The sequence below is a fragment of the Archocentrus centrarchus genome, chromosome 14 (assembly GCF_007364275.1).
Source record: "Archocentrus centrarchus isolate MPI-CPG fArcCen1 chromosome 14, fArcCen1, whole genome shotgun sequence".
Taxonomy (NCBI): domain Eukaryota; kingdom Metazoa; phylum Chordata; class Actinopteri; order Cichliformes; family Cichlidae; genus Archocentrus; species Archocentrus centrarchus.
The window spans coordinates 31,484,012-31,496,280 of NC_044359.1; the positions used below are offsets into that span (position 1 = coordinate 31,484,012).

At 39.7% G+C, this 12,269-nt stretch overlaps 1 long non-coding RNA gene across 1 annotated transcript; it reads right to left on the reverse strand.

The window, feature by feature from the left end:
- Nucleotides 1-1,787: 1,787 nt before the first annotated feature.
- LOC115792289 (uncharacterized) lies at nucleotides 1,788-3,355 on the reverse strand. The gene is made up of 4 exons (XR_004021013.1): nucleotides 3,276-3,355; nucleotides 2,980-3,041; nucleotides 2,615-2,708; nucleotides 1,788-2,184 (listed from the first exon to the last, which is right to left on the reverse strand). It is a non-coding gene; the product is annotated as an uncharacterized LOC115792289 (long non-coding RNA).
- Between the last annotated feature and the right edge of the window lie 8,914 nt (nucleotides 3,356-12,269).

The window sequence follows — 12,269 nt, forward strand, 5'->3', positions numbered from 1 at the left end:
CCTGTGCCGCTCACGCGCGGGTAGACGCAGAGCCGCCGCGCGCGAGAGACGCACGAGCCAGTAATGATCCTTCCGCAGGTTCACCGATGGAAAACGTGACTTTTACTTCCTCTAAATAGTGAGGTTTGATCATGGAACACTGTTTTGTGTGTACAAAACGATGCTAGACTCACCTACACCTGTGTTTACAATCTGATCACCACCAATAAAATCCGGTGTTACGTCGAGCCGCGTTTCCCCATCAGATACGGTTTCCCCAGCGTCTCTGCGCCGCCCACCAGCGTCTCTGCGCCGCCCACGCGGCAAAAAACGCGCGTGCTTGTTCAGCGCTCGTAACCGGCGCACCGTGCTTGCGCCGCAAGAAAACTACGGACACCGTGAAAGCTCAAACAACGTGTTTCGGCGAAGTTGTCCCACTTTTTGCAAATGCGCTCCCATCAGATACGTGCGCTCTCTCTCTCTCTCTATGTTTAGATGTTTATCGATAGATAGATACTCCATATAGCCCATGCGGATAGCTCTATATAACCCAAAACTGGGTAAACACATCTTGATAGCCTAATAACAGCCATCAGATACCGTTCCCCCTGTTTTAAACTGGGGGAACGTTTCCTGATGGCTGTCCCTGGGCCATCAGGACGCGTTCCCCCAGTTTTACACAGGGGGAACGGTATCTGATGGCTGTCCCTGGGCCATCAGGAAATGTTCCCCCAGATTAACACAGGGGGAACGGTATCTGATGGCTGTCCCTGGGCCATCAGGAAATGTTCCCCCAGATTAACACAGGGGGAACGGTATCTGATGGCTGTTATTAGGCTATCAAGATGTGTTTACCCAGTTTTGGGTTATATAGAGCTATCCGCATGGGCTATATGGAGTATCTATCGATAAACATCTAAACAGAGAGAGAGAGCGCACGTATCTGATGGGAGCGCATTTGCAAAAAGTGGGACAACTTCGCCGAAACACGTTGTTTGAGCTTTCACGGTGTCCGTAGTTCTCTTGCGGCTCAAGCACGGCGGTGTAGTTACGAGCGCTGAACAAGCACGCGCGATTTTTGCCGCGTGGGCGGCGCAGAGACGCTGGGGAAACCGTATCTGATGGGGAAACGCGGCTCGACGTAACACCGGCTTCTAAGCGCGCCGCAATGCGGAAAAAACTTTAAGTCACATGATCCAATCTGACTGGTTCTAGGGACACCTAGTGGAGACTGAGAGAAGATTTGTGGTTTATGATGAATGTTAGAAGCTCTGCAGTATTAAAAAATGCAATTTCAAAACAATTTTTGTGGAAACCTTCACAGGATCAGTAAAATACTGTGATAAACAACTATAAATAAAATGAGTTCTTGCTGTACAAACTGACAGAATCCTCTTTTGTTTACTTTGCATTTATTTATGCATATGAAGACAAAATAACAACAACAATACAGTTCAATAGCATTAGTTTATAAAGTGTAGTGCTAAAAAACGGCTCAGTTAAAAAAAAGTTAAAATAAAGTTAAAGTAAAAAGGTTAAAACCCAACAATCAAAACAAACAACCCCTTACGAGCAAGCACTTGGTGACAGTAGGAAGGAAAAACTCCCTTTAACAGGAAGAAACCTCCGGCAGAACCAGGCTCAGGGAGGGGCAGCCGTCTGCCGCAACAGGTTGGGGCTGGAAGTAAAAAAAATTAAAATACAGATAATAAAGTTAAAAATAAAAGGTTAAAATAAAGTTAATTAATAAAGCTTAAAAGTTTAGTTAAATTATTAATTTAACAGACTAAAGTCTACAGTCGAGAGGTCTGCATGAACATAGGAGGGATCAGTCTGCTTCAGCAGTGATAGCACATCTATGGCCAAGGGTTCAATGGGTGCAACTGCAGAGGCCACTGATGTGGATGGAGGGGACTCAGGGCTGATCTGATACCCTTGAGGACCAGTGCAGGGGTCTGAGTAAAAACAGACGAGCTCCTGAGGCTGCAGCAGGAAGGAGGGGATCGAGGTGCTCCAGCAGTGATAGCAGATCTTCTCCAGTGTTTCCAAAGAAGGTTGCCTCTGTCTGGGCTTGAACTGGTCCAGCGTAGGAAGCCAATGATGTGGATGCAGAGGAGCCTGCATGAGAAGTAGGGAGGACCTGATTCACACAGGGACACTGACACTTGGCCTCTTGAACTTCCTCTACGGGTTTAGATGCAGACGCTGCAACACAAACAAAAATGCAGTGAGTCTTCAGAGACTTAAAAAATTTAAAAATACCTTCAAGAGAAGATGTTGATTCTTAAACCTGCAGTGAGCAACATTTAATGGAAATATTGAATAAATTGACATTTGAGAGTCACAGCGAGGTCAGTTCTTCAGGATATGAGGAGGTTCTGTACATCAGTCGTTTTGTCATGGTGGTCAAATTCACAGTGTTTTGAACTTCTGTACTAACCACTGTGGACAGAAGAACACACTGTCAGCATCCACACTGCTCCTACACATAACTACAGGACAGCTGGTACACATGCACAAACATGAATATAAAACATTAACAGATGCATAAATCGATGCAGAGTTACACATTTACCCTGTATCCCACGACCACATTCACAGCTGCACTCCCATTTATATTGAATTCAGACTTCACCTTTGACCTCTGCTCCTTCAGAAAGAGCATGAAGGCATTTGGCGGCTTCCTGATGTACGGCCGGTCCTCATCCTGCTGATGATGCTTCCTCTTTCTACAGGAGTAAAACACAGAGTAAGAGCACATGTTACCACTGTGTACAACTGTGAGGAAAGTATTTTACAAATGTGAGTAAAGCTGTAAAGCTGAATCAAAGCTCCATTAAAGGAGGCTGAGTGGGTGTGTTGAGTGGAGGAGCAGAAAAGGCAAAATCACACAACACACCGTTCCTACACAGATACAAAGAGACAGATGTGGGATAACAGAAAGAGTATATGAAGATACAGATGTTCAGCAGCTGTGTTCACTCGTGTTTTTTTACTTACAGTACTCCAACAGGACGCAGGTGCTGAACCATGCTTTCAGGAATCCTGAGCACGTTGTTACACTGGAAACACAAAAAACACAGAACAGGTGATCACACAAGCTGCAATAGTGTCATTTATCCACCAGGTGGCAGAATTTACCCTCTTTTAGACATAAACGCTGAAACTGAACATGCGACAGCTGTGAGATGAAAACAATATGCAGGTGAATAATGATAATATGCCTGAACGTCTGTGCCGAGGCTCACAGAGGTCAGTAATATGTGGAAGAGCACAGTGTGAGAACAGGAGCTTACTGGGTCTGAAGGAGCAGCAGGAGGAACAGCGGCTGCTGTGAGGACGCCGTTTGCAGGCCACTGATTCAGCAGGTTCTGTGGAGGGAAGGAGAAGGTTCAAAATCCATAATACTGACACTAAGTACAGCATTTCAAAGACCACATGATGAACACCACAGAAACAAACAGCCTGTGACTCACTGGCGGTGATTACATTTAATGATCAGCAAAGCTTCACACCACAGTTATACAGGAGTAAAATACAAAGAAGGTGACAGCAGACTTTTTTCTTTCATCCGGCCTGAAGCATCCAACACTTTTAAGTACCTCTATCAATAAAACTCTAATCACACCTGTCACTACCTCTGCATGTCTTACCTGTCCTTACTGTGTCAGGCAGCTCCTATTTAAGTGATGTCTTGATTGGGAACAGGTGTGGCAATAATCAGGCCTAGGTGTGGCTAGGGAAATTGAACTCAGGTGTGAAAAACCACAGTTATAGTATGTTTTAACAAGGGGGCAATCACTTTTTCACACAGGGCCATGATGGTTTGGATTTTCTTTCACCTTTACTAATAAAAACCTTCATTTACAACTTGCATTTTGTGTTTACTTGTGTTGTCCTTGACTATTGTTTAAATTGGTTTGATGTTCCGAAACACTTAAGTGTGACAAACATGCAAAAAAACAGGAAATGAGGCAGGGGGCAAACACTTTTTCACACCACTGTATGTATATTCAGCCCAGTTGTTTCAGTTGTGTATACGTATATGGTCACACCTGTCAGCCCTCCTTTATTATATATAATGTGTATTAATTTTCAGACACATAATATTTAATAATACTAACAAGGTACATGAGTACTTATAATTTGATTTCATTCAAGAAATTTCCTTTCTTGTTAGTACAGCTTCAGCTCAGCCATTTACAACATTATAATACTGACATCTATGATTTGATAACTGATTAAACTGAACTATATTTCAGAGGAAAATATTGTACATTTATTTATCAGCTGTAGTTACAGGTTACTTTGCAGATTAAAGTTTTACAAGCGTTCCTGTGATAAACTAATACAATATGAAGCATTGTTGGTCCAAAAAGTTGATTAATGGGTTGAGTGTATTCAATATTTCTAATACAAGACGCAAAGTAGTTCATCAGTTATTGAAGAAAACAGCTGTTGTTCTTTTATAAAGGATAACTCCTACATTTCCTCAGGTTGGTTAAAGACTTCAAACACATAATGATGCTTAATAACAGAGCTGGCTCTCACCATTTTAATGCCCTAGGTGAGCTGAAGGTATGAACTGCTACCCACCCCAATGATTGCAGCGTTGAGGGTGACGGGGGCAATGGTTTGGTGGTGGGGTCGTTTATTTTTCCTGTATTTTTTCCATTATTTATTTTGCTTTATGTAAGGGCTATCTGACCAAGAAAGAGGGTGATGGAGTGTTGCGTGAGATGACCTGGCCTCCACAATCACCTGATCTAAACCCAACTCAGATGAGTTTGGGACAAGTTGGACCACAGAGTGAAAGCAAAGCAGCCAGCAAGTGCTCAGCACCTCTGGGAACTGGAAAACCATTTCAGGTGATTACCTCATGAAGCTGATTGAAAAAAGAATGCCAAGAGTGTGCAAAGCTGTAATCAACGCAAAAGATCCATGCTAAAACTAAGAGTCTAAAACTTATTTTGGTTTGCTTAACACTTTTTAGTTTACTATGTGATTCCATATGTGTTCCTTTATAGTCTGAATGACTGTCTTTGGATTGTGGGAGGAAACCCACGCAGACACAGGGAGAACATGCAAACTCCACACAGAAAGGCCCAGGCTAAAGTGGATTTGAACCCAAACCTTCTAGCAGTGAGGCAACTGTGCTAACCACCGTATATATCACGTGCTGCCCTGCATGTTGTGTTGATTACCTAAATTGATAAAGGATGTATTTTATTACCAGCACTTGACAGCAACAAAATAAATAGGGAAGATTATGGATTCAGTTCCATAAATGCAGCTCATTCTTAATGATACGTGGAGGTCCATGTATACCAACACTGCGTCAAGAGTCTACTGAGAAAAATAAAGGATGCTGTTTTGGAAGGTTTCACACTCAGTCCAGAAGAGGGCAGCATTTTCTGTTTTTCTTTTATTGTTTGTTGTTAAGTAGATCAGGAGCAATTTTAGTCTATGATGGAATAAAGTGTGGATGAATGTAGATGATTATGCTTGTGGAAAATTAAAATAGATAATTAAACAAAATAATCAAAACTAATTTTATATATATATATATATATATATATATAATATTTAATAATAATATTTTCTATATTTATTATTATTATTATACAAAGAGCTTTCTGAGGTGGAGGCTGGAAACTGCAGTGACATAGATCTTTTGAACCATACTTCGGAGGAGTCTTTCCAAACACCTGTACTTCTTAAGCTCGGCACGCGGTTTAAACGTCAGTATCGCGCATCCCCTCCGTATTGTTAAGAGGTGTAATTCATTTAGAGTTCTTCACCATTAAAGCCATTAGAGTTTTTCACGCTATCACAATGTTCTGCGGTTTACTACGCAGGCGTTTTAGCCAGCGTTTTGCGGTTGTTTCTTTCGTGCTCGCAGTTTTGATGGCCTCAGAGTTGGAGGGTCTACCCGAGGTGGTGCGGGTGATTCGGGGAACAACGCTTGATGTGGTACGGGTGGGAAGGTCCATCCTGGCCCGGCTTTTCGGGGAAGATACGATCCTGTCAGTGGAGAAGGTAACCCCCTTTACGGAATGAAAAAAGAACAAATATAGGGGAGAGTGGGGTGAGTTGTGCCAGTTTTTACTTAAAGTGACTTTAAAGCAAGACCATGATAGTAATGCTTCCAACTAAAAAATACACATATATTTCAGAATGTGGTGCATCCCTGGGAACAATCACTTTGGATCTGAAATATGGTATTTAAGAAATACAGCTTTCTGAAAAAAAGTGGTCTTGTGGCACAACTTGCCCCCAGTGTGGGGTAAGTTGTGCATTTGGAGAGAATGCAGTGGGGTAACTGGCACAACTTAACCCAGGCCCTCTGGCACAAATCACCCCAACCCGAATTTTTTGGAAAAAATGCATCATCCAGCATTTTTTATCTAACATAATGCTAGCTGTATAGACTTATAGCGTAGCATACCAAAGCAGTAAAACATTTGTAGAATGTTTTCAAACTTGTCTATAACTGTTCAGACACAACAATCAAAAAACCTTGATCATAGAAATTTTACTTTGTAGGGCAAAAAACATTTTTTTGAAGTTAAATGTGCTTACTTCTCATGCAATGAGGCTCTCATCTTTACAGGATGAGTAAAATGACTGACCCTTCAAAAATGTGTGGTCACATGACAAATTTCTTTTATGGTTCCCTTGAAACAGGGGGTGGCACAACTTCCCCACTGGCACAAATCACCCCACTTTCCCCTATATATATATATATATATATATATATATATATATATATATATATATATATATATATATATATATATTTTTTTTTTTTTTTTTTTGGATTCATCAGCACATATGCAAATATATATGTCAAAATAAATGTCAAATATATATGTCAAAAATTAATTGTCAAAATACATTTAAAATACTAGTATTTTAAATGTACTAGTATTTTAAATGTATCTGTAAAAAATGAAACACTGTAATAGTGTGCAGATGTGAAATTAATGTCTGTGTATTGTCAAGCAAACAGAAATGTGGAGGCTACTTTATAACAGTTTTTAATTTTCTTTAAAAATACAAACAAAAAGAGTCTAACTGTGACTCCTATGCTAATGCATGATGTGCATAAATAGATTAAATCACTGTGCATTTTCCTGAATGCCTGTGTTATAAAATAACCTCTATTTATTTCACATGAGAAAAGCAATGACGTCTATAATATTGTTTGATATACTGAGTAAAAGTGGTCAGCATTAAGGATCACTCCTAAGGTGAATGTAAGTCGTTATTAACTGTGTCTCCTATCTGTCCACCTCTTTCTTTATTACTACTATTGCCCCATGTTTCCCCACCCTCCAGTTTAATGCTCAGGTTCTGGGTGGGGTTGCAGGATGGGTGGCTGATAATCTAAATGCAATACTACAGCTCATCTCTCAATTCCTGCAGGCTACTGGAGTTCAAGGTAAGACTTTCATTTAATTTAATTTCATAAACCTTTATTTGTCCCCGAGGGGCAATTTAAAAGCACACAGTGCAACAGCAGCATATACATACATACATACATATGTATATATCACATCAGATTAATTAGTATAATAAATAAATAAAGTAAATGCAGTGCTTCATATGGACAAATGCAGATGGTGTTTCAGTGGACAATGTATTTGAGCTGTAACCGATTGAACCACAACATGATAAAAAGCCACAACATGAGAAAGGTAAAAAAAACAAAACCTCTGAACTACATGTTCAAGAGCTGAACAGCTTTGGGAATAAAAGTCATTCTCCTTGTCTGAGTTTTACATGCCGGGCATCGAAGCCATTGGCCTGAGTGAAGCCATTCAAATGCTGAGTGAAGAGCATGAGACGGGTCCTAGATGATCCTATCTATATACCAGCTGATCATACACCAGAGACAAGTTCCTGAGCGGCAGGCCAATTATTTTCCCACAAGTGGTAATAATCCTGTGCAAGCTTTTCCTACACTGGAGACTGGTAGAGTGGAACCAGCATGTGATAGAGAAGGTGATTATACTTTCGATAAATAAGCAGTAAAACATCCTGAGATTTCACACTTACTCCAAAGGAGTTAAGCTTTCTGAGACTGACTGCTTTTTCTAACAAAGCAATAACTGGAAAACTACAGCAAGGAAAAAAATTATAAATAAAGTTTTTTTGTTTTTTTTTAATATTAGACATGCTCACACTGTGGCTTTGCTATCGACCTACTCTTTGACACTCACCAGGTTGTGCAGTCATTTGTCCATGTTTAATATGGGCAGATTTATATATAGCAGCAACCAGAGTATAAAGAATAGACACAAGAGGAAGGAACACAAATGGAAGACTCAAAATACAGCACAAGAAACTAAACAGGAAACTAAACAGGAAAATATACAAGAAGCAATAACACATCAAACCGAGACTTGACAAGACACAGGAAACAGTTCAGTTCACATATCTGTTTCATTCCATTTATAAAGATAAACAAAGTTCCAATCAAACATCTGATCTACTTACATAAAACAACAGAAACGGTTTTATATTTGTATTTGTTTATCTTGATATAACGGACTGCACAGTATCTCTGGCTTGCATATCACTCAGACATAATCAGTTTGGCTCTGTTCACACAACTGTCAAACTTTGGTGTGTCTTTTGTCCCATCTCTCGTTTCTCTCTTTTCTTTCCCCTCACCCCGACCCAGTCGTGACGGATCACTGCCCCTTCCTGAGCCTGGTTCTGCTGAAGGTTTCTTCCTGTAAAAGGGAGTTTGTCCTTCCCAGATAAAACAGAATAGATCTTTATTGTCATCAAGAACATAAATAGAAAATAGTTTTTAAAGTTCTCTACCCTCGCTACTTCTTCCCTGTGTATATAGAGGTCCTCTTTGATTTCCTTAAGTCCACAAGTGATTAATTCCTTGGTTTTTGTAGTGTTTAAGTCAAGGTTAGATGCTTGACCTCCTTCCTGTAAGCTGTTTTATCATTGTACGATATTAGTCCTACATTGATGATATCATCAGCAAATTTGATGATGGTGTTGGTAGCATGAATGGGGGAGCAGTCATTGAAGAAGAAGAAGAAATGGTGGTGGCTGAAAACGCACACCTGTGGTGTTTTAATGTTCAGGGTGAGACTGGATGATGTGTTTTCTCCCACCCTGACACTCTGGGGCCTGTTGATCAAGAAATCCCGTTTTGCACTAGTGTGGCAGGATTAACTGCATTAAAAGCTGAGCTGAAATGCACAAACAGCATTCTGATATACTTGTTTTCCTTGGCTAGTTTTGTAAGAGCTGATGGAGAGCTGTAATGACTTCATCCTCTGTCGGATCTGTTTGCTTGATATGCAGACTGGTGTAGGTCAAAGTCAGCAGGGAAGGCAGCCTCAATGTGAGGATGAGGCTCTCAAAACAAATCATAAATATCAAAAATGGTCAGTGATAAGATGTTCTGTTATCTTCAACATAAAACTAAAGAAAGATCTTGGTGTTGGCACTTCAGTCCACATGGTAATCACATACAGACCTACCAGAATCACATTAAGGTGATTATTCTAATATCGGATATGATCTGTATAATTTAGAATATCATTTAATTAAACAAAGTTTGATGTGCTTCATAGTAAAGCTGTAAATCACCACAAGTTAAGGGGGAATAAGCTGAAAATGCCGTATTATATTAAATATCATTACTTGTGTTTGTTATTCACAGCTGGTCTTCCCATCAACAAAGTGAGCCCAGAAAGGCTGGTCCCTATTGCTCAGTGGCTCGCCAAGGTTCTTATTTACAACTACTTTATTTTTGAATTCTTCCATTTGGCTCGAGCCATGTTACGTTTGGGGATAGTCCTGCTGGTTTGGTTGGTTCCAGACCCGAGGAAGGTGATAAAGAAGAAAATGAACAACATATTAAAGCGGAAATCTGGCAAATGAAGAATTTAAATGTGTATCAGCTGTTATGCCTCAAAAATTTAATGATGGAGCATTCATTCATTTAGTTTCTGTAAATTGCTGTTTTGTTTTTTTTTACTATAATGTGATTAGTGTGAAGTGTGAAGTTATTAATAATACCTGATTTTTTAATGACAAAGTAAAATTAAAATGAATTAAGCTTCACTTTGATATGATTAACATTACAGGGGAGCTCAGCATGGGGAATCAGATATTTACATTGTTTCTGTGGTGGAAAAAAAAAATAAATTGAGCTCTGAAACCAAACTGATTTTCTGAGATTAATTGAAAGAAACCTTTGCAAAGAGATCAACACAGCACAAACAGTCTTTGCACCAGCACTGAAACTGAAAGGGAAATATAACACCTCATTTATTCTCATGTGTGGATACAATTCTATTCCAGCTGTGGGGATTTTTGTTCCCACCAGCGTGATAAAGCCCTGCACCATGACCTTGGACACAGTTTACATTTTCTCATCTTCACACACTCATTCTTTGTACAAGAAAACTGCAATTACTTAACCAAGAAGTTATTAGAGTTGAAACACAAATTCTCCATTGCATTTCAACCCTTTTGATTATTTTCAATCACCTTTGTAAAATTTGGATGTAGCAGTGATGTAGTAGGGATAATAGCAATATTAACAAAAAAGCTCCATAACACATCAGTGCTCACACACCTGGGGTTTAAGTAAAAACATAAATTGGAAGGTGAAATAGCCTCAGCTACTTAGTAAAAATAGGCATCTCAATGATCACAAGCGTAAAGAGAATTAGAAATGTATCATCATTGTATTCATGGTCTGCAGACTCTACATCATCATACTCGTGGCACGAAGGCGTCCAGTTGGATACCTGGAGGTATGAGTGGCAGGTAAAGAAGCCATTTGGTGTGAGTCACATTTGTCAGTGGTCCTAACAATCAGGGATGACGCAGCATCCACACAGTGTTAAGAGAGCCAAAGCTCCAGCGACTCCTGTCACGAGCTACTTTTTGATCTGGATTTTGCAACAGAGTGACAGATCGTACAGTGCAGGTCATACAGTCTTTGTGATTTTATTGTAGTAAGTTAATTCATCAGATATAACAGCGCATCATCAACGATGCTTTGATAACAGCTGCAAACATCCCAAAGGTATTTACAATTAGCGCTTATTGTGCCCACATCTGTGGTGCCAAAGGAGGAGATGAAATAATCAGTTACATTTAGCTCTGAAGGAATAAGTTCATCCTGTGATGGAAGCATGTTGGAGGCCCAGTAAAAACACTTGATGGAATGACCACAACATTTCTGAATCTTAGATGATGTGTCAGAATTTGTGTAGTAGATCTCGCAAAGGATCTTATAGCTATAATTATATTATTAGTTATTATTACTAGGAATATCTGATGCACAGATTTCTGAGGTGTCAGGAACCAGTGTCGCCATTAGTAGTGGTCTAACTCCCATATAAAATGTACATGAGTAATTTATTAATGAAATAATTGTGAAATTTGCATACTGCAGCCACAAATTATATTTGAAAAGGTTTAGACAATACACGTGGTTGAACCTTGCGGTAATCATCTGAATTTGTTTTAGCAGGTGTCTGCGTTCCATCGCTGATCCTTCGTGGGTGGCATAGAGTCTTGCTCTGCACGCCACTTTGTTGGAGCCTGGCACACTTTTGTTGGAGAAGGGTGCTTTTTCACCCCTCACTCTTATTTTTGGTTCCAAAGCAGTTGTAGGTCAGAGCACGTTGTATACTCTTGTTGTCTGGCTCAGTGTCAACGTGAAATTATTTTTTTAACTCTATGGATTATTAGTGTGGTTCTGTGATCTTCTTGTAATGGCTGGCATGAACCTAAGCAGTGTAACCTTTGACCTTAACCTCTGCTGAGTTGTCAGCAGAGATGTATAAAGTACTGGAGTAGAGGAGTGGAGTAGAAGTACAAGTACTATATAAAAAAATTGACTTGAGTAAAAGTTGAAGTGTTCTTTCAATACCATACTCAAGTGGAAGTACAGAAGTACTCAATTTTTTTGGTACTTAAGTATTGCAAGTAGAAGTATTTCAAAAATTGCTACTCAAGTACCGAAAGTACAAGTACAAGTAAAAGTACAAGTACTGTGTATATTAAAGAAAGGCAGTCAAAAGTTTGATTATCATTGTTTATATTATTTCAAATATTTGAAAGGCACAATGTATTTGGCTGAAGCTGGAGTACAATGATAAAAGGCCATACAAGTGTTTACAAAAAAACAAACACAAATAAAACATCTCAAAAGGCCAGAGGGGCAGTCCACAGAGCAGCTAAAAGACAAACCTGGACAAGGTGTTCCTGGGACGTCGTCCATCTCGATATCGGAC